Source organism: Hyaena hyaena, unplaced genomic scaffold (genome assembly GCF_003009895.1).
Source record: "Hyaena hyaena isolate Hyena2069 unplaced genomic scaffold, ASM300989v1 scaffold_96, whole genome shotgun sequence".
NCBI classification, from domain to species: Eukaryota; Metazoa; Chordata; class Mammalia; order Carnivora; family Hyaenidae; genus Hyaena; species Hyaena hyaena.
Genome location: NW_024080729.1, coordinates 2302769 through 2325357, shown reverse-complemented (window position 1 = coordinate 2325357; position 22589 = coordinate 2302769). Strand labels below are relative to the sequence as shown.

At 50.4% G+C, this 22589-nt stretch overlaps 2 long non-coding RNA genes across 2 annotated transcripts; one reads left to right on the top strand and one right to left on the bottom strand.

Annotated features, from left to right (window-relative positions):
* Positions 1-3419: 3419 nt before the first annotated feature.
* On the bottom strand, positions 3420-17063 carry LOC120233840. Its single transcript, XR_005528933.1, has 2 exons — positions 17003-17063; positions 3420-3976 (listed from the first exon to the last, which is right to left on the bottom strand). It is a non-coding gene; the product is annotated as an uncharacterized LOC120233840 (long non-coding RNA).
* Positions 17064-17641: 578 nt separating this feature from the next.
* LOC120233839 lies at positions 17642-21496 on the top strand. The gene is made up of 2 exons (XR_005528931.1): positions 17642-19623; positions 20695-21496. It is a non-coding gene; the product is annotated as an uncharacterized LOC120233839 (long non-coding RNA).
* The last annotated feature ends 1093 nt before the right edge of the window (positions 21497-22589 follow it).

Genomic DNA, 22589 nt, shown 5'->3' with positions numbered 1-22589 from the left:
ACCCACAAACCATGAGATCATGACCTGAGCCGAAGTCGGACACTTAACCAACTGAGCTACCCAGGCACCCCTGTTGCCAAATAATTCTATGCTGTGCCTTACAGCCCTCTGAGGGTCCTTAGGCAGCAAGTCCTTCTGCTACATCAAAAAATACGATTCGATTATGATTCATGTAGCTTTTCACAGCCCACCCAAACCATCCTGGGTTTGTGTATTAGTCTTATTGGTATTATCTTTTCTTTTTGTAGTCCTTATCAATAACAATATCATAGATTTATATTCTCAATAATTCATGAGTTCTTTTTGTTTTTAAAGTCCAGTTATACTTTATTGAGACATTAAAGAGCACAAAATAAAATGCATTGTAGGAATTTTTAAGAACAACAGAAACATAAAACTGAATGTCTCTTAGAATCCATCAGCTGCGCAAGACTTTCTACTGACTTTTTTTTTTCCCCTTAGACTCTGGACTGCTGTTTAGTTATAAGAGTCAGTGCCTTTTTACCTAATTGAGATTTCTTTTTCTTTTTTCTCAAATAAAATTTATTGTCAAGGTAGCTAACATACAGTGTACACAGTGTGCTCTTGGCTTTAGGAGTAGATTCCTGGGATTCATCGCTTACTTACGACACCCAGTGCCCTTCCCAACAAGTACCCTCCTCCATGCCTGTCATCCATTTCCCCCTCCCCCGCTCTCCCCCATCCACCCTCAGTTTTTTCTCTGTATTTAAGAGTCTCTGATGGTTTGCTTCCCTCTCTGTTTGAAACTATTTTTCCCTTCTCTCCCCCCATGGTCTTCTGTTAAGTATCTCAAGTGCCACATAGGAGTGAAAACATATGATATCTGTCTTTCTCTGACTGATTTATTTCACTTAGCATAATATACTCCAGTTCCATCCACGTTGCTGCAAATGGCAGGATTTCATTCTATCTCATTGCCAAGTAGTATTCCATTGTTTATATAAACCACTTCTTCTTTATCCATTCGTTAGTTGATGGACATTTGGGCTCTTTCCATATTTTGGCTATTGTTGACAGCACTGCTATGAACATTGGGGTACATGTGCCCCTATGAATCAGCACTCCTGTATCCTTTGGATAAATTCCTAGTAGTGCTATTGCTGGGTCATAGGGGAGTTTTATTTTTAGTTTTTTGAGGAACTTCCCCACTGTTTTCCAGAGAGGCCGCAGCAGTTTGCATTCCCACCAGCAGTGCAAGAGGGTTAATAATTCACAAGTTCTAAAGGACATATGTGAGAGACCCCTCCCAAAGAGTGACTAAAATGTGGAACATACATTATGGAATTTCTCAAAGGCCTGAATTATTGGAGCTTATTAAGTTGTGGTGAATAAAAGGGAAACGAAATCGTTTGTACTTTCAAATGCCTTAAGCAGTTTTCCAGGGAAGTTGGTGAAGACAATCCTCTGGTGGGGCGGGAACTTCCCCAGGGGAGACAGCAGGTCAGCTGAAGGTGCAGTGGAGGGGGCTGGGCTGGGCTGGGAGTTCCAGGAAGCAGAGTAGGGCGAGGTCAGGAGCAGGAAGGCTGGGAGATAACCCAGGGGTGCCTAGGTCGCCTAGTCAGTTATGCATCTGACTCCTGTTTTCAGCTCAGGTCATGATCTCACTGTTCGTGGATTTAAGCCTGTCATTGGGCTCTGGGCTGACAGCACAGAACCTGCTTGACATTCTCTGTCTCCCTCTCTCTCTCTCTGCTCCTCTCCTGTTGACACGCTCTCTCTCAAAAACAGATAAATAAAACGACCGACACATAAGTTTAGAAGATAATCCAAATCAAAGTCTTCAGATGCATCAGCAAGCCCAAAGAGCATAACTAGGGCCCGAAACCAAAGACACGGCCAACGGGCAGAGCTCTGGAGCAGGACTGGCTGAGAATGGAGTCAGGACCAAGGCAGCAGGCACCAGGTTGTTGCCAAGAGTGAGGCCAAGGCTCACTTGTCTCTGGGCATGTGTGGGGTATATTGACCCACCATACGGACTTTGTGGAGAATTGTTACAATGATGGCCCCCAACGGAATTAGCCCCACCCCTGTCTTTTGGAATGTTTCTATTATCATGTGAAGAAGACCAGCGTGAAAGACCCCAAGGGGAGAGAAAGGTTTAGGCATCCAGCTGGTCTAGACCACCAAGTGAGCTGAGCAGTAAGCAGACTGCAGCTACATGAATAAGATCAGAACAGGGACCACCCAGTCAACTCACAGACCTGCAAGAAAGAATAGATTGTTGTTTTAAGTCATTTAGTTTGGGGATGGTTTGTTACACAGCAACAGTAGGCTTATACATCCCTTTACCCTATGTATTTACTACATGAGTCAACAAAGACAAACTCAGAATTGTGAGACCCAGAATTACAAGTATCTTATGTGTTAATAATTACATTCGTCTTCCCATGTACTATTTAATTTAATGTCATGACAATCCAGTGAGGAAGAGGAAGAGGGAATATGGCATATCTTCATTAAACATGTGAGGAGATTGAGGCACAGAAAGATATATTACTGCCCCAGGATTACTCAGCAAGTCAGTAGGGATACTATTATGGACTGAATTGTGTCCCCCTCACTGCCAAATTCATCTGCTGAAACTCTAATTCCCCCATATGACTATATTTGGACATAGGGCTTTTAAAGAGGTAATTAAAATTAAATGAGGTCATAAGAATGAGCCCTAGGGGCTCCTGGGTGGCTCAGTCAGTTGAGCATCCAACTCCTGATTATGGCTCAGGTCATGATCCCAGGGTTGTGGGATCAAGCCCCACGTCGGGCTCCACGACAAGTGTGGAGCCTGCTTGAGATTCTCTCTTTCGCCTCCTCTGCCCTCCTCCCGACTTGTGTGCTCTCGCTCTCTCTCTCCATCTCTCTAAGAAATAAATAAAAATAACAAAAGAGTGAGTTCTAAGCCAATAGAACTTATAAAAAGAGGAAGAGACATCATGAGTGATACCCACAGGGAATAAATAGACCATTGAGGACATAGTGAGAAGGTGACTGCAAGTCAAGGAAGGAGACCTCAAGAGAAATCAAGCCCTGCTGACACCTTAATCACAGACTCGCAGGCTCCAGAACTATGAGAAAATAAATCAATGTTGTTTAAGCAACCCAGCTCATGGTAGTTTGTTATGGAAGCCCCAACAAATAGCCATGCTCACAATTGGGCTTTCCACCTTCTTGGTAGGAATTTTTTTTACCACAATGAGATACCATTTCTTACATATCAAATTGGCAAAGATTCTTAAAAAATGAACTATGCAGTCGTAAGGCTGTGGAGAAATGGACTTTCCCAAACACCACTGGTGGGAGACTAAATTGGTACAACTTTCTAGAGGGAATATGGTAATACATATCAAAGGTCTTTAAAATGTACTCACTAACATGTTTTCATAATAGCAAAATACTGGAAATGGTGTATGGCAGATTATATTTTCTAAAGATGGAAGTACTGATCTGTCCCATTTCTCATGCTCTTCTTACAGTGTGATGGTAGCACTCATACAATGAAAGGTAGGGTCCACTTCCTCCCCTTGAACCCAGACAAACCTATGTAGTTGCCACAACCACAAGAATACAGTGGGAGTGAAGGTGTGTCACTTCCAAGGCTGGGTTATGAAAGGCATGGTAGCTTCCACCTTGGCCTCTTGGATACACTCACGTGGCGAAAGACAGCTGTCATGTCATGAGGACGCTCTAAGCAGCTCCTTAGAAAGGTCCATGCAGAGAGGCCCGGAGGCAGCCAGCCTTCAGCCAGCACCACTTTGTCAGTTACATGAGTGAGTAACTATAGAAATGGACCTTCCTTCAGATGAGATCCGGCGCGCTCAGGGTGGTGTGGCTGTAGACAGAGATGGACCTTCCTTCAGATGACTGCAGCCCCAGCCTGCATCAGACTGTGGCCTCCTGAAAGACCCCAAGCAAGAACCATCCAGCTCAGTCCTTCTCAAATTTCTGATCAACAGAAAACCTAAGAGAAAATAAATTTTTATTGTTGTGTTTTGTCACTGTGTTTTGGGGTGATCTGGTATACAGCCATATATGATTAATACACAACCTGTATGTCCATCAAGAGGGGACTATTTAAATATATATAGTACATGCCTACCCTGAAAATACTACTCAGCTGCTAAAAAAATGATGAAGCTCTTTAAAAGAAAAAAATCTTCTTGATGTTTATTTAGTTTTGAGAGGGAGGGAGAGACAGAGCATGACTGGGGGAGGGGCAGAGAGAGAGGGAAACACAGAATCCAAAGCAGGTCCCAGGCTCTGAGCTGTCAGCACAGAGCCTGATGCGGGGCTCCAATCCATGGACTGTGAAATCACGACCTGAGTGGAAGTCAGACACAACTGACTGAGCCTCCTAGGCGCCCCAAAGAAGTTCCTTATGTTCTCACATGGGAAGTTCTCCAAGATAATTTGTTAGGTGAAAAGTGCAAAGTACAAAATAGTACCTAGAGAATGCTACCATTTGTGAAAAAAAAATACATATGTAGATATATGTATATATAGAGAGAAATGTATATATATGTACATATGCATATTTATACAGAATACACCTATATTTTATACTTGTGTGTATATATATACATACACATATATGATATACATATGTATAATTTATATACATGCAAAATATCTCTGGGAAGACCGGAAGACCTTGGCAATAACGATGACCTCCGGTTGACGGGGAGCTGGGTGACTTGAGAACAGAGGTGGGGAAATGCCTTTGAAATTTGAACCTTATGAATATATTCAAAAATAAAGTTTAAAATGTTTAAATACTGCTTTCTGATCAGCACGCAAATTTCATTTCTAGGAATTTATTCTTAGTAAATAATCATGGCAAAGATTGAGCTGGGAAGATGCTATCACTTCATTTAATATCATGAAAAAGGTGGGGGGCCTGGCTGGCTCAGTTGGGAGGAGCATGTGACTCTTGATCTCCGGGTAGTGAGTTCAAGCCCCATGTTGGGTGTAGAGATTGCTTGAAAAAATAAATAAATAAACTTTAATACATGCAAATGGTAAATAACCCAAGTATTCAGTAATAGGAAGTTTGTTGAATAGCTTATGCCACTCTCATACTGTGCCACCATCCTAAATCGTGCTGGGGGTAGGAGGTGGTTCCTGGGTGGCTCAGTAAATTGAGTGTCCAACTTTTGGTTTCCACTGGGTCATGATCCAAGGGTCATGGGGTCCTTCACACTCAGCTTGGGATTCTCTCTCTCTCTCCCACTGCCCCTCTCTGCCGCTTGCATGCTCTCTCTCTCAAAAGAAAAGAGAAGAGAAGAGAAGAGAAGAGAAGAGAAGAGAAGAGAAGAGAAGAGAAAAAAGGAAAAGAAGAAAAGAAAATGGTGCCAGAGAAAACAATTCCGTGCCCGCTGAAGGGATCGTGATATAGTCATCGATAAGAAGTTATGAAATGGTACTACTTAATCTTATCTTTCAAGTAAATTTAACCATATAAACGTAGATGGAGAATAGATACAGATTGAGAAATGTTAACAGTGATCATCTCTGGGAGGTCTGACTCAATTTTGTTTTCTCCTTTTTCATCTGTGTTTTCAATAACAAACAGGTGCTACTTCTATAAAAATACAAAGGCTAAACGTTTGTCTCTCTCTCTCTCCTTTTTTTTTTTTTTTTTTTTAAGATTCATGGGATGATCCTATAAATAGCAGCACTGGGTAGAGAATTTGAAACTTTGTTTTTTAAAGAGGACAGTTCTTCAAGGGTAAAGATCATCAGACTTTCATCATTGGGTAGAGAGAGCGGCCCACCCTGCTGAGAAGTCCCAGCATTTGGTCATGACATTGACCCCCTCCCAGCCCGCTGGCCAGTGGGGGACCACATCCAGAAGCTGTCTTCAAACTACTCCTGATCAAAACTGGTAGGCAGAGGAGGCTCCAGAATGTCTAGAGGGAGGTGGTCATCACTGAAGTGTGATCTTGGGATGAGTCTCCAACCTGCATTTCCAAAGTCAGCAACCCGGAGCACATTGTTTTCACTTCCGTTGTAGGTTAAAAATCATCAAGCATTCGGGCGTCTGGGTGGCTCAGTCGGTTAAGCTTTCCGACTCTTGGTTTCAGCTCAGGTTATGATCTCACGGTTTGTGAGTTTGAGCCCCATGTCAGGCTCTGTGCCGACAGTGCAGAGCTTGCTTGGGACTCTATCTCCCTCGCTCTCTGCCTCTCCCCTCCTCACTCTCTCTGTCTCTTTTGAAAATAACTAAACTTAAAATTTTTTTTTTAATTTTTAAAAAGTAATCTATTTTTTATATAATTTTTTAACATATATTCATTTTTGAGAGAGAGATAGAATGCGAGTGGGGGAGGGCAGAAAGAAAGGGAGACACAGAATCCGAAGCAGGCTCCAGGCTCTGAGCTGTCAGCACAGAGCCCAACACGGGGCTCAAACCCACGAACGGTGAGATCATGACCTGAACCAAAGTCTGACGCCCAACCGACTGAGCCACCCAGGTACCCCTAAAAAGTAATTTATTAAAAATCACCAAGTGTTGGGGGCACCTGGCTGAATTGGTAGAGCATGCCACTCTTGATCTCAGGGATGGGCGTCTGACTCCCATGTTGGGTGTCGAGATTACTTAAAAATAAAATCTTTAAAAAAATAAATAGGGGCACCTGGTTGGCTCAGTCGGTTAAGCATCCAACTCCTGATTTCGGCTTAGGTCATGATCTCTTGGTTGGGGGATCGAGCCCCACACTGGGTTCAGTGCTGACAGCACAGAGCCTGCTTGGGATTCTCTCTCTCCTTCCTCCACTTATGCTTTTTTTCTCTTTCTCTCTCTCTCAAAATAAATAAATAAACTTTAAAAGAAGTAAATAAGGAGGTAATTGAGGTAAACTGAGGTCAGATGGGTGGGCCCCAATCCAATGTGACTGGTTTCCTTAGAAGAAGATGTGATGGGGACACAGATGGGCACAGAGGGAAGACAACCTTGCTCTAAGGCTCCTAGCCTCCAAGATGATAAGAAAATTCATTTCTGGTGTTTAAACCAATGGCAAGCCAGTACACCAAGTTTCCTACAGACACACGTCGACAATGCCCCTTGTCTGCAGCAAAGACTATTATCTCCCTGTCGTAGCTCCGAGGTATAGAGCTGATGGCGGTTCCTGGGGCTCACCCAGCTCCTCAGGTACCACCATGTCTGGCCGCAAGATAGCACCCTGGCCTTTCCAGCAGGCCGAGGCGGAGAAGGAATCCCAGCGCCCAGCCGGCCTCGGGGGCACCCGGACCTGGCTGGAGGGATGGCCTCCAGCTAGTTCCCTGTCAAGCTTGCAGCCCTACGTGCAGCTGCGGCCTGGCCCTGAGGTCACAGCACAGTCTCACCAGTCCCCTCTACATGGACCATTTGGGACCCTGACAGTCCTTTCAGAGGGGGCCTCCCCAGAGCTGCCCACCACCTGTATCCCCAGAGATTCTGGCTGCTAACATTCACCCCACGTGGCCATCAGATCCTGGAATACGGCTGCCCGTCTAGAGGGAATGCGTGGTCCCCACATCCCAGAGACTGCCCTTTGTGGGGCTTTAAGTCTCCGGGCATTCTTCCTCTCAAAGGCCACATCCCCCAGATGTATTCAGATGCACCCACATACCGAGTTCACATATCTGCATAAGCTATAGAAGCCGAATTGCAATTGTCTAGTTAACCCTTTGTAGACATTTAATCGTTTCGTCTTTATAATAAGCTCTGCTTATTTGGGAGTTAGTGACCAGCCCCACGGTAGTTCAATGTTTCCATGGATGTTTGAAAAGCTGGCTGGTCCTGGGCACCATAGCGGTTGATGCAGCTGGGGGGGGGGGGGGGGTTGTCCCTAGGGCCCCTTCTAAGGAAGTCCAGTGGGGACTGGGTGTGCCTGACCCAGGAGGAGCCCCCAGGCACCCAATGTCCAGCTGCAATGCCCCAATCTCCTTCCGGGGCTGTGGGCTAAGAAGGCCGCCCTTTTCCAAGTGTCTTCCTCTTCTTTAAACGTGTTCCTTGGCCAGCTGGCACCTTCCCTTGCTTCCAGCAGATTTCCCTTAGGGTGGAAAAGCCAAGGGCCAGGAACTCCTTAGCCATCACAGCATCCAAGCCTCACCCCATTACAGAGAAGAGAAAACTGAGGCTCAGAGCAAGGAGAGTCTTCTCCGGGAGCACCTGTGCATTTTTGGCGGGATTTGAACGCAGCACTCTGCCCTACGTTGAGCAAAGATTCTGGGATTGTTCCAGAGGAACCCTTTAAGCAGAGCGTTCCCACCCTTCTCTGACCACTGAAAATCCCAGGTTTGCTTTCATCCCAGGACAGTGTTTTTCTCCCTCCCAGCTGTGTTGTGTCTCTCTCTCAACGGCACCCTGCGGGGACCTTGGGGGAAGGCTTTGCCGCAGGTGCTGTGTCTGGAGTTGCCAGAAACAAAACAGGATGCCCTGTTAAATTTGAATTTCAGATAAACAACCATTGTGTGTGTGTGTGTGTGTGTGTGTGCGTACCAAATGTTGTTGTTTATCTGAAAATCAGGTTGAAGGGAGCATCCTGTGTATCTTTGTTTACTAAGCCTGACCCCCCACCGGGGGTCCTCTCTCCTTTGGGTCAGGTCCTTCCGCCACTGAGCAGGTGTGCATTTCCTTGCCACCTCAACAGAGCGTGAGTCAAGCAGCGGCGGACCTCCAGGCACATGTTTCTGAACGGAAGAGCAGCACGGTTTGGGGGAATCCCCCCACTGTCCCCATAACGTATGTGTTGGCCAAGAATGATGCCCGCGAGAGGAAAATAAAAGAGGCCATGGGGGTTCCAACCACCCTGGGGACGGCCCCGGCCCGGGTCAGCTCTGGGAAGGCAGTTTTAACTGGATGGCTTGCTCTTTACGTCTCAGAGAGGCTCCGGCTCTGGTGAGAATCTTCGGGATATCAGGGGTCTGACCTTCCCAGTCAGCTCCTCTGGGGGGGTCTGATATGCTTCCTTCCCTGGCCTTCTGAGAAGAGGTCTACTGGGAAGAATGGGCTCGTGGGCTGTGCGCTGGGGCAGGTGGCTTGACTTCAGGGATCATGATTGTATCTTCGTCAGGGGGTCATTGTGGGTAATATAGGAGGAAGTTCATGCAAAGCGCTTGGCACACAGTAAGTGCTTACTATCAATGGTGGCTATTGTTTGAATAATGTAAGGGCTTTTACTTCACCCCCAAGCCAGTGGGTCCGCTTAAGAAAGGCTGCTGTCAGTTCTCTGGGCTCCTGCAGTTTGTCCTTAGGAAGCGAGGGAGCTTCCAAAAGGGGCGCCTCCCCGGAACTGGACTTGGCCTTAAGCTGGAGTCAGTTCTTCCTTTGGGTTAGATGTTCAGTTGCCCGGCCAAGCCCCGGGGAGGCAGGATTCAGAAGTTGGCTCCGAGGGCTGAAGCAGTGAGTTTCCTGCCCTGGTGTCCCTGAGGGAAGGCAGGCCACCGTCTGTGCCTGACGCTGGGAACGGGGAGGGGGCTTGGGGTTGTGTCCCTGGAGAAGAAGAAAGCGGGGGCCGTGGGAAAGGGCCTGCACAGCGCACGTCCTCAGTTTCCTCTTCTGGAACTTCCGATACCAGGCCCCGACAAACGCGCTTTGGTTGGAACCGAGGCGGGAAAGCCCCTGAAGCTGAAGGTCTCTCCCTTTAACTTCTGGCTCTGCCCAGGGCCCTGGGGTTGGGACACTCCGGCTTCTTAGAAAGAAACTGAAAGCCCTTAGGAGAAACTCCACCACTTCCCCTTCCTCAGTAAGAGGAACCTGGAGTTGCCCTGACAGGAAAGTCTTGGTGGGGTTTCTCGGAAGCTGCCACTGCTTCTCTACTGAGGAAAACCGCAGGCCGGAGGGGGGGCGATTGGGGGGCCAGGCCGGGGGCCAGGCTGGAGGAGAACCAGCCATTGACAAAGTCGTAGCCTTCAGATAGACTCTTGAGGCGAACTGGGAGCCGCCAACATTTTCTCTTCGGTACCACCTGCCAACTTCTCCTTGGGGTCTTCATGCTGCTCCCCTCCCGCTCAGCTGCCCAGGCTCCCTCCCCACTGAGTCCCCCCTCCACAGGCCTTTTAACCCAAACACCCTGCGTCTGGGCTCTAGGTCACCCAGTATGTGCACCACCTGTCACACTCATCCATCTAGCTCTACCCCTCAGAGAGGCACTGACTCTCTAGTGGGGGGCATTGGGGTTATCCAGTGGGTACAGGGAGCGACATTCTGGAAGAGGCCATACCCTCTGTGCTGCCTCAGGTGGCCTAGCGCGTGAAGAAGGGACATCTACCAGGCACACACGGAAGCCTGACTTAACAGCAGCTGCTGTTCACTTCACTCACTTCTAGACTGGACACTGGCTTCTCCCTGGGGACTGGGGTGTCTCTCTCCGCCCCCCCCCATGGGTGTGTCCAGGGGCAGTGCTGCAGTGAGAAGAAACAGGACGCAGGCACAGATCACATCCTAGGCCCAGCCTTGCGGGAGGCCGACACACCTCAGGTCCTCAGCTCTAGGACGAATGTGCCAGTATGATGCCGCACCAGAGTCTGGCCTTGCATGGCGCCCTTGCCGAAAACCTTGCGTGGTTTCCCATTGCCTGGAGGACAGAGTCCAGGCGCTGGGGCCTGTGTCTAAGACCCTTTGCCGAGGGCCCCAGCTCTCCTCTCCCGCTTCTCTGAACTTGGACCTGATGAGCCCCTGCCTGCTTCACCCTGCCAGCTCCTGCTCACACAAGTCCCAGTGGGACATGGATTTCCTAGGGAGGCCCTCCCTGCTCCCAGCCCCTGTCCAGATGGGGTAGGGGCTGCCCTACTCCCCCAGGACCTTATCCACAGCACCTTGTGGTTCCTAGTCTCTTGACCATCACCCAGCCCGGAGGATCCTGAGGGGCAGTGACTGGACCTGGCATAGCTCAATGAACATTTGATGAGGAAATAAATGAGTGAATTTAATGCTATCTGCCAGGCTGGGTGGCTGAGAGACCCACGTGCCCACAGGCCCAGACATCCACGTGTGGATGTGGATGCCCACGTGCAGTGGGAGGAGACACGTGCATGCCTGTCATGGTGTCCCTGAGATGTCTGTGGGTCCCTGCATCTATGCACCAGCATCAGGGATGATGTCCTTCTGGCCGGCAGGTGGCGCTGCGCCCTTCCTCTGCAGTGTTGATTCACGCTGACCGGCCCTGGCTGTCATCACCAGAGGGGCCCCGGGCAGGGACACAGAGACGCCTCCCTCATCCCACAGGGGGACCAGGACTGCCCAGGTCTCATGCGGAATCAGTCTGGTCTTCCAATTGAGCCGCCAGGGCTCGGACACCACGTGCCCAAACTCTGGTTCAACCCCCATGTCCATGGCAGTCTGCGTGCCCCATGCCAAGCTGGACCTCACGAGAGAGCCTGAAGTCCAGGCAACTGAAAAGCATAAAGGTGAAAAAAAAAAGCAGGGGCTCACCCTCCCAGCTCTGCCTCTGGCTGGCTGCGTGACCTTGGACGAGTCCCCTACCCTCTCTTGAAGCGTTTCTCTGTTAAGTGGGAATCGTGGCAATCTGCACAATGAAATAGTTGATGTAAACCACAGGCCACCATGGCGCTGTACCATAAGGCAGTGGTTCTTAAACTGTATCCCTGGAACGCTTGTTGAAATAGACTGCGGGGCGCCCCTCCAGAGCTTCAGGTTCAGTAGGTCTGAAGTGGGACCTGTGACTTTGCACTTCTAACGGGTTTTTGCCATCTGGAGACCACACCTGGAAAACCCCTGGATGCGGGATGCTCATAGGCAGTCAGGGGAGACACGCATGGGACAAAAGCATCAGGTGTCTGGTGAGATAGAATGGAAGCAGAGGAGAAGAAGGAACAAATTCTGAGGGCTGCAGGGGCTCAAGGGGGAGGGGGACTGGGCAGCAAGGGGGGAGGTTCGGACCAGGCTGTGTTCTCTCCTTCAGCCCGAGAAGTCACACTGGAGGAGGTGAGCCCGGGGGCAGCTGCCGGACACCAGCACTGCCTGGCTCCACGTGGCGGCCGCCTCTCCCAAAGGGATAGGTCGACCAGTTCTCTCTTCCCGGTGTGGCCTCCACTGTGCTTCCTTGGCCTCTGGGAACTCACATTTCCTTTCTCTGTCCTTTTTTTAAATACTGCTTTTTAATTGAATTATCATAAAGGCAACATATGTCCATCTTAGAACATCAATACGATATGAAAAAGTGTAAAGAAGAAAATGAAAATAGCCTGGGTGGCTCAGTCGGTTAAGCATCCAACTTGGCTCAGGTCAGGTTTGTGGGTTCCAGCCCCGTGTTGGCCTCTGTGCTGACAGCTCAGAACCTGGAGCCTGCTTCAGATTACGTCTCTCCCTCTTTCTCTGCCTCTCCCCTGCTCTCTCTCTCTCTGTCTCAAAAATAAATAGACATTTTTAAAAAATAGCAGTCCAAGATCCAGTCGCTCAGAGAGAATCACTGTGAGTCTAGTTCTTTTCTTGTATACGTGTCTCAAGCACAATATTGTATCCACTTGACATTGCAGCCAATGTGTTGTCCTTTGCCATTAAAAGTCTTGGGGAACGTGACTTTAAGGACAGCACAACAATCTAAGTGGAGGTCTTGATCAAATACTGCCAGCATTTTGGGTGACAGCCCCTGGGGAACTTTCTAGAAAGGGACTCGCTGGGTCAAAGAGCATGGAAAGTTTTATTTTTTATTTATTGATTTGTATATTCTTTTTGAGCATGAAAAGTTTTAAGACTCTTGATCCATATGGATAAAGTGCTTCCTAACCCCGTTGTGCAGGTTGGCGGTCCCGTCTAAGATGGGGAGGGAATGGCAGCTGCCAGACCCAATCCACAGCCTCTGCAGGGGAACAAGGTGGCCCAGGCAGCCGCAGGGAGGGAAGAAGGGCCGGCACTGTCCAGCGCTGACATCGGCCCAGGCAGCGCCATGCTCCGTGCCATGCTCCAGACAAAGGATGTGGTACCTCTGGCCAGACACAGCCTGGGCAAGGCTGCCCTCCTGTTCCTGGAGCCAGAATCGCCCTTGAACCCTTGCTTTCGCACCTCATGTCCAGTTTGTCTGCAAGGGCTGTTGGGACTCCTTTCAGAATGTCCCCAACGTGCCTACTTCTCCCCACTCTGCCGCTATGACCTGGCCCACCTCTGCCTGGATAATCTCAGTAGCCTGGCATGGTGCCCCTGCCCACCCTCACTTCTTGCCTCATTAGAGTCTCTTCTCCACAGCAGCCAGAGAGATCTTTTTAAAACCTAGCCCAAACCAGGTCAACCCTCTGTTCAAAACCCTCCAGCGGCTCCTATCTCCCTGGGTTAAGAGCAAAGACCTTAAATGACTTATCAGGTCTTTAAGGATCTGTGCCTGCTCCACTCCCATGACCTCCCTGATCTCACTTCCTATCGCTCCTTCCCTCCCCTACTCAGCTCCCTGGTGCCCCTCTGAATACCCCATGCACACTCCTGCCTCAGGGCCTTTGCACTTGCTGTTCTCTCTGCACGGCATATTCCCTCAGATATCCACAGGCCTCCTCTGCTCACATGTCATCTCAAAAAACAACCACAAGCAAATATGGCCTATTTTGGAAAGGCCTTCCCTGACCACGCTGTCTAAAATTGCGCCCTGGCCACTCTTTGTTCTCTGACCCTGTGTCATGTTCCTTCAGGAGTAGCGCTCATTTACTTGATTATTGTCTGTTTTCCTCCTGGAAGAAAACCCCCAAGAGGGCCCCACTCTCTGCCTATTTTGTTCACTGCTGTATCCCCAGCACCTGCCGGACTGCCTGGTGCACAACATCCAATGGACGGACGATTGAATGAAAGATTTCACCATGTGTGTATGGGCGTGTTTTCACCTCTAGGCTGCTTCTCAGTCGCCAGCCTGTGGGCAGCGCCCAGCACAGAGTAATACCCCTGTCGTGCCTGCCGCCCAAATGAGTACACGAGGAGGGGAAGACACTCCAGGCAGCGCATGAAAGACCCCCTCACGGAGCCGGGAAACTGGAGTTCCCGATGAGCCCTTGCCACTCACAATCACTGAGGCCTTGGGCAAGTCACTTCACCTCTTGGGACCTTGATGTTGCCATCCATAAAATGGGCAGGATGATGCCGGTGCTTCAGGCATCACAGGCTGCTGTGAGTGTTCGCTGACGAATGTGGGTCAGCCAAGTATGAAGGCAGCCCGGCGCAGGCCCAGGCTGCCCCTCTGTGAGCCTCTGGCCCACACCCACCCTCGACCTACCTGGCGCTCCCACTCCCTTTGCTGAGCGCTCGCTCGCGGCCCCAGGTAGGTACGTAGATCCATGCGTGTGCACGGGGGCCCCGCTGGCTACCCGACTGCATGTCCCACAGCCCGTGTGCCCTGAAGGCCGGGGCCCGGGTTCCCCGTCTTCACACCCATCCACCGGGCAGCTGAGCAGTGCCCCTTGGACATCGGATAACTGACCAACAAACACATCTGTCGAAAGCTATAGGTGCGGTACTGTGCTATGAATGAATAAGGGCAGGGATTTCAGAGCTCACGGAGGACGGGTGTGAGGCAACCCGGCCAGGGGCTTTTTGGGGTGTGGGGCAGTCGGGCCCACTGGGGCCTCCAGGGCCTTGACCTGAGAGGAAGGGAAGGAGAAGCCAGGCCGTCTCCTCTCTGGGACAGTGGCTGGCCAGCGTTCGCCCCAGACATCTGCCACACCAGCCACATCTTCTGGGCCGCGGGGCGGAGGCCTGGCTCCCCAGCCCACATTCCTCGCCCTGTCTGCCCATGACCTCATCCTGGCCCCGCAGCCGCCCACGGGGCAGGAGGCTGTGCCCCACTTTGCGGATGAGGAAATGGAGGCTCACGGAAATCGCTGCCCTGCCCTGGGTCGGTCGGTCACCCATCCCGGGCTCTGGCAGGGGCTCTGGTGAGCCCCAGGCTCCAATGGGACAGGTGGGGCTGCTCAGGAAGACCCCTTCACGCTGTCCGGTCAGGTTTTAAAAGCCCCATTGGTACTGTCCACACACTTAATAAACTCTGATCAGCGTGTTGATTGGCTCTTCCTAGGTGCCCAGCGCAGGGGCGGGGCAGTGCGGGGAGGGTCCAGCCAGGCGCAACTGCCTTCCCTCTGCAGGCTCAGTGACCCAGACCGGGCTAGCTGACACACAGGCCCTGCCACGCAAGGAGCGAAACTCTTTAGGAAGAAGTCTTGGAGCCAAGGTTGAGAAACGCGGTCTGGCCGCAGCCTCGGGGTGAGGGAGCCCAGGTGAGCCGACTCAGTCCTCAGGAATGGGTGGCGTCTGAAGGGGAGGCGGGCGCTTCCTCAGGCCCCAGCCCAGGGTCCTGGTTCAGTCCTTATTGGGGAGTTTCCTGGCGACAGGCAGTGACCTGCCGGCTGCCCGTGTGGGAGGCCGCTTGGCGTGGCCCTCACCGTCTCATTAGCGGTGATTCACCAGGACTCACCTGGCTGTCAGGGACCTGTCCCGCAGCCCGCCAGAACCAGCTCGGCCTGCACCCTCGGAGGGGCAGACACCTTGTTCCCCCAGCCCTCTGTCCTCTCTGGCACCCGAGGCAGAGCCTGCCTGGCACGCACACAGAGCTCAGAATTCATTCATTCTACCAGCAGATCCTGACTGAGCGCCTACTGTATGCCCAACGCGGTGCTTGGCGCTGGGGATACGGAGTGAACCAGGCAGACCGAGTCCCTGCCCTCCTGGAACCCACAGTCTCGTGGGGAAAGACCGACGGTACACAAATAAATAAGTGAATCATACAAGCTCTTGAGGAGGGTGAGTGTGACCTAGGAAAACAGGGAAGACTGTGAGATGAGGTTGCAGTTTTTTAGGTTTTATTTTTTTTTTAAGATTAAAACAGTTATTTTTAATGTTTATTTTTGCAAGAGAGCGACAGAGTGCGAGTGGAGGAGGGGCAGAGAGAGAGAGACGGAGACACAGAATCCGAAGCAGGCTCCAGGCTCTGAGCTGTCAACACAGAGCCCAGTGCAGGGCTCGAACCCACAAACCGGGAGATCATGACCTGAATCAAAGTCGGTCACTTTACCGACTGAGCCACCCAGGTGCCCCAATTTAAAAAAAAAAATTTTTAATAATTTTTTAAAAATGTTTATTTACTTTTGAGAAAAAGAGCAAGCAGGGGAGGGGCAGAGGGAGAGGGGCACAGAGGATCCTAAGCGGGCTCTGCGCCGAGAGCACACAGACCAATTCAGGGCTTGAACTCACGAACCGTGAGATCATGACCTGAGCCAAAGTTGGACGGACGCTTGGCCGACTGAGCCACCCAGGACCCCGTCCCAAGATTTTATTTTCAAGTAACCTCTACACTCAAGATGGGGCTCAAACTTACAACCCTGAGAGTAAGAGTTGCATATTCTACCGATTGAGCCGGCCTGGTGCCCCAGAGGTTGCAGTTTTACATGGGGTATTCTGGTGGACCTCTCGGAGATGATATTCAAGCAAACTCTAATGGAAATGAAGAGAAGGAAGGTATACCAGGAATAGCAAGTGCAAGGGACCTGGGGTAGGAATGTTGGGGGTAGGGGACATATTGAAGGAATTCCCAGGAGACCAGTGTAGCTAAAGCAGTTGGCCAAAGGGAGAGCAGTGGAAGAGAGGGTCAAAGAGGTAGGGGCTAGTTCAGCCTGTGCAGGGTTTTATAGGCCTTTACAGGCCTTTACTCAACCGAATTCTGTAAAAGTGCTCCAGCTCCCTATCCCCACCCCACCCCCTACTTGCCAATTGAACCCAAGACCAGCTTGTCAGGCTTCTCCCGCCTGACTCAGAACCCAGGGAGCTAGGTGAAGGGTCAGGGGTGTTTCCACTGGGGAGGGACTAGAAAGATGAGTTTGCAGAGCAGAGGGCTTCTGCTTGTGGAGGCCGTGTAAAGAGGAGGATGTCTGGGAAACAAGTACCCACTGCAGAGGGATGTCGTAGGGAAACGAAGAGAAGGGGGTAAAGGTCAAAAAAGAAAGGGGGGGGGCAAATTTGCCCAGTTGCCTGCCCCCCCCCCCAAAGCCTGTCTTTCTAGACTCAAAGGGAACGTACCTCATCTGACACTCTGCTACAACTTCTCTCTGACCTCTGGACCTTTGCACATGCTATTCTCTGTCTGGGAATCCTCGACATCCTTTGCTGGTGATTGATGCCCACCGCTTCCCCCATGGGCCCAGCACACCCCCTAGATGAAGCATTTTCACACTGGGCTGTATCTTCCCACTGAGGGACAATGCTTCTCTGTGACACCATGGCCACGGACCACACTGGGCTTTGCTCACTAAAGGTGAGCCCACCAGAGGAGGTGCTGAAACAGAAGAGTGAATGAACTAATGCTCGCCAGGATTTGGATCCCTCAGAGGTTTGGGAACAGACTGACAAGATCTGATTCACATTTTAGGAAGATGACTCTGACTCAGTTTGTGATGGGGGTGGGGGGGAATTGGAGGAGGGTGACGGCTTACAGGCTACTGCAGTCGTCCAAGGAGGGGCAAGAGAGAGGTGAGGAAGGACAGAACCAGTATGTCAGCTGCTAGGCGTGACAGGAGGGGCCAGCCCTAGGAGGTTTTTAAGAGGGACATCAACACCAGCCCTGGGCGGGGGGGGGGGGGGGGGGGGGGGGGGGGGGGGGGGGGGGGGGGGGGGGGGGTGGGGGGGGCGGGGTTGATGAGGAAGAGGGAGCAGAAGGCGGCATCCACCTTTCCCTGTTTCTGTGTGTCCTTCCCTGTATCTGGTCCACAGAGAGATACTACTTCGTTAGATACAATATAGCACAGTGGTCATGAGCCTGACTCTGGGTTCAAGTCCTATCTCCACCACCTTCTTGCTATGCGATACTGGCTTACTCGACCTCCCTGTTCCTCAGTTTACCCATCTATAAAGCAAGGGTGACAACTGAGAATTAGTTACTGCATTTTGTCGATTCTAAGATTCCTCTTTTAACATTTCTGGAATCAGAGTGAGTCTTAAAATCAATGCCATGCCATGGATTAATTGGCAGCGATTTTTTTTTTTAAAGTAACCTCAGTACTGAAACTCACAACCCCGAGATCAAGAGTCACACGCTCTGCTGGCTGAGCCAACCGGGCGCCCTAATTGGCAGCATTCCTTAGTGGCACATTAAATAATTGTACATCTGAAGACCGATGGAGCCTTCGATATGATGAAACACAAAAATACACGGAGAGTCCAGCACCTGGCCTGTCACAAGGGCTAAATAAGTGTAAGCGATTGTTACCACTGTCATCATCTGCTTTCTGGAATTCTGTTCATCGCAGTAATAAGTGCTCCATCGGAATAAAGAGACTTCATAAATAGATGTAAAGGTGAAAATTTTTTAGTAGTTTCCCCCAGAAAAACACCCAAAGTCTGATACTTCCTCTGAAAGATCCCATAGAATTCTGCCAAAGTTCCAGAGAAAACTTCAGAAATTCCTCCTTTACCATGGGGACCAGAGCGCCTGGCTCCCTGACCGGCAGGGGGAACCAGGGCATGCCCCCAGATGACTTCGGGGGTGTTCCCTGTGTCCTTGTGAATTTTCCTGAGTCACCATTACTCACTGCCCACAATCGGGGCTCTGCTACCTTCCAACCAGGAGACTGATGCTCTGGGATCAAGGGCTGTCCTTCAACAAAAGTGTGATTATAGAGTGTCCCGCATGGGCCGTAAACCGTCTGCAGCTCAGGAGAGCGGGGTGACCCTCGCCGGTGTCTTATTTTTGGCTTCCCGGGTTGTGTTCCTGCCTACTGACTTGGCAAATCCTGGGCGACTCGCCTTGTTTTCTCTCCTCACTTAAATACATGTCTGGAAAAAGCCTCCGCCCCCACAGACACTGCTGTGTGTGGAAAATGGTGACAGGCCTGATGGGGGAGGAGAAACCAGGCGGCTGATGCCTGGAGCCTCCCTCTCACTGAGGGGGGAGGGTTGGCTCAGCTGCTGGGGTTAGCCACACTCCCAGGCCAGTTCTCATTCTCTCCTCCTCTGCCTAGTTAACAAGAGACCCTCTCGGCCACTGACACCGCGTATGCAAAGTTCTCTGGTTTGCACCTGGGGTCGGGAGGCTGTCACCCTGAAAACACAGGGACCCGGTGACCCCCAGGCAGCGCGCACGTGCTGGATGGCAAGGGGCTGGATAAAGGCACTCTGGAGCCCCCAGACCACATGCCTGCTCCTGCCAGCTCTCCGCCAGTTGGGGGGGCAGGACAGCCCCCCAGGGGAAACGAGGGACCAAGCAACCAGTGGTGGGTCTCTGTGGAGGCCCTCTGGACAGGACAGTCAACTGCCCTCTCTCTGGATCCCCAGACACCCGTCCAACGGTCACCCATCTTCATTCCAGAATGCTAACCCTGCACACAGCCGCCCGTTCGTGGGTTCTATTGGATCTCTGCTCCGGGCTGGGGAGACGCCAGGCTGGTTTCAAAGCCTCAAGATCCTCCATCCCAACCCTCCCGTTCACACGGGGAAGACGGGACTGACGAAGAGGAGTGCGGGGCTCCGACAGGAGTCCAGCAAAGCAGGTGGCATCTAAAGGGGGCCGGAAGCCATGCTGCCTCTCCATCAGCTCCACTGGGCCGTCGTCAGAAACTCTTTATTTTACGCAAAGGCGCTCTGCACATTCAGCTCCAAGACTCTGCCTCTGTGGAGAACCCTGTGGCCAGCCCTCCCCACTCCAGGTCTGGATTGAAAGGAGCTGCTTCCTTGTCTGTCTTATTTTTTAAAGTATAGCTTCCAGAAGGCGGGGCTGCGTCTAATTCATCCTTGATCGCCTGTCCCCAGCGCAGCCGGCACAGAGTAGGCCTGTCGTGTGCCTATTAAATCAGAGCACTAGTACTCAGGGCCCAGCACTCACCCATGCCTGTGTCAGCCTGAGGGGACAGGCATTCTCATTTCCACTTATCAGCCTCATTTAAAACAAATGTTTATTTATTTATTTTGAGAGAGAGAGAGAAAGCAGGGGAGGGGCAGAGAGAGAGGGAGAGAGAGAATCCCAAGCAGGCTCCACCCTGTCAGCACAGAGCCCTGTGAGGGGCTTGATGAGGGCCTTGAATTCACAAACCGTGAGATCATGACTTGAGCCAAAATCAAGAGCCGGATGCTCAACGGACTGAGCTACCCAGGCGCCCTTATCATCCCCATTTTAAAGATGAGTAGACTGAAGCCCAGGGAGGTAAACTGCCTTGTCTGTGGTCCCACGGTTAATGGGTAGTGGATCTGGGCTTTTAATCAACGTCAACCCCCAGAGCCTTCGTTCTTGAGCACTGTGTCATACTGTGTGCTTAGAAGGTACTTCACAAAGCCCCTGGCATACAGAGGGTGCTTAATAAACAGTAGCCATTTGATACACAGCACTGATCTCACAACAACTCATTGAGGTAGCATTTTTCTTCCCATTTGATTTTATTTTTTTAAGTAATCTGTACACCCAACATGGGCTCAAACTCCCAACCCCGTGATCAAGAGTCTCGTGCTCTACTGCCAGCAGCAGCCAGGTGCCCCACCCCTCAGCCCGCCGCCCTTTTTTTTAAGTGATCCTATTTTAAGGATAAGGAAAAACCAAGACTCCAAGAACTTCCATAACTGGCCCAAGCCCACACATTTAGTAAGCGGTGGAGCCGGTTGGGTTTGAACCCGAATCTTATCTCACTTTACAAGTCAAGTGCTGACCACTGCACACAGCATCTCTTTTTTGGAAAATGCTGCTGGCTCCACTCAACCGAACAGCCGCTTGTATTCTCTTTCTGCAGGCCCCACATCTGGAATTTTCTCTTCTTTGTCTCTTCTGGCCAGCACCTGAGCTTTCCATCCAGCTTCCCAGACAAGGCGTCCTCCTGAAGCTGAGCAGCGCCCCCAGTGCAGGCCGCCTCTTTATTTGGCCCCCAGTCATGCCTCCAGGCCCTGCAAAGTTCGTTCAACAGCGCCAAACAGCCTTGGCTTTGAACTTGTCAACAATTTCTTCTCCAAATGTAACCTTGGGAGAGATGTCAGGAGGAAGATAACAACAGCGAGAGGCTATTGAGAAGGGTGACAGGGGCTGCATGAGGTGATCTGCCCTCCCCGCCCTCACCCCTACCCCCTCTCCCCAAGGGTACCTTTATTCCTCCGCGGCATCTTTTGAGCCTAAGCAAAAACAGTGGCAGACTTGGCCTGTCTTTGCAGCTCATGTGTGCACCTGTCCAGCCACAGGCCACGGGGGACAGCTCTCAGCAGGGCAAAAGCATCGGGGTCCCTGCCCAACATTGCCTGGCTCTCCAAGGATTGCAGAGAAAACACACTCCTTTGACCAAATACGGAGTCAATCGAGTAATCAGACTCAACAGAGACACTGCAGAAGCAGTAAGAGATTATAATAGTTCTACAAAGACATCTTGTTTATTCACATCCATTACGATGGCTACTCTTAAAAAAAAAAAAAAAAAAAGAAGGTAACAAGCATTGGCAAGGACATGGAGAAGTTGGAACCATGAGCACCTTTGGCGAGACTGTGAAACGGTGCACCCACCAGGGAAAACAGAGGGTCCTCAAACAGTAAAAAACAGAACTACCGTATGATCCAGCAATCCTACTTCTGGGTATATGTTTGAAGGAATTGAAAGCAGGGTCTCAAAGTGACATTTGCATACCCATGCTCATTGCAGTGTTAGCCACAATTCCACCAAGGTCATCTAAATGCCCACCAAGGATCAAGGGACAGGGCACCTGGGTGGCTCAGTTGGTTAAGCGTCCAACTCTTGGTTTCGGCTCTGGTCATGATCTTGAGATCTATGGGTTGGAGCCCCACACTGGGCTCTGTGCTGACAGCACGGAGTCTGCTTGGGATTCTGTCTCCCTCTCTTTCTGCCCGTTCCCTGCTCCTGATCTGTCTCTCTCTCTCTCACTCACTCTCAAAAATAAATAAATAGAGGCCCCTGGGTGACTCAGTCGGTTAAGCATCTGCCTTCCGCTCAGGTCATGATCTCACAGTTCGTGAGTTCAAGCCCCCCATCGGGCTCTGTGCTGACAACTCAGAGCCTGGAGCCAGCTTTGGATTCTGTGTCTCCCTCTCTCTCTGCCCCCTCTATCTCTGAGCGTGCCCACTCACACTCTATCTCTGTCTCTTAAAAATAAATAAACATGAAAAAAAATTTTTTAAATAAATAAGCATTTGAAAAAAAGGATGAATGGATAAACAAAATGTAGTCTATCCATACAATGGAATATTACTCAGCCTTAAAAAAGGAAGGAAATTCTGCTACATGCTACAACATAGAATAACCTTCAGGACATTATGCTAAAACATAAACCAGACACAGAGAGACAAATACCACATGATTCCATTTATAGAAGGTATCTAAAGTGGTCAAGATCATAGAAACAGAAAGTAGAATGGTGGTTACCAGAGGTCTAAGGGGCAGGGGGATGAGGAATTGTTATTTAATGGGTAGAAAGTTTCAGTTTTGCAAGATAAAAAAGTTCTAGAGATTTATTGCATAATAATGTGAATATACTTAACACTACTGAACTATATACTTACAAATGGTTAAGAGAGTACGTTTTATGTGTTTGTTTTTTTTTTTACCATAATTAAAAATAAATTAAAAGCCAGGGGAAACTTGTCCATTTCCTCACTTCAGAGATTTATGATACTGACCGAGCTAGGCAC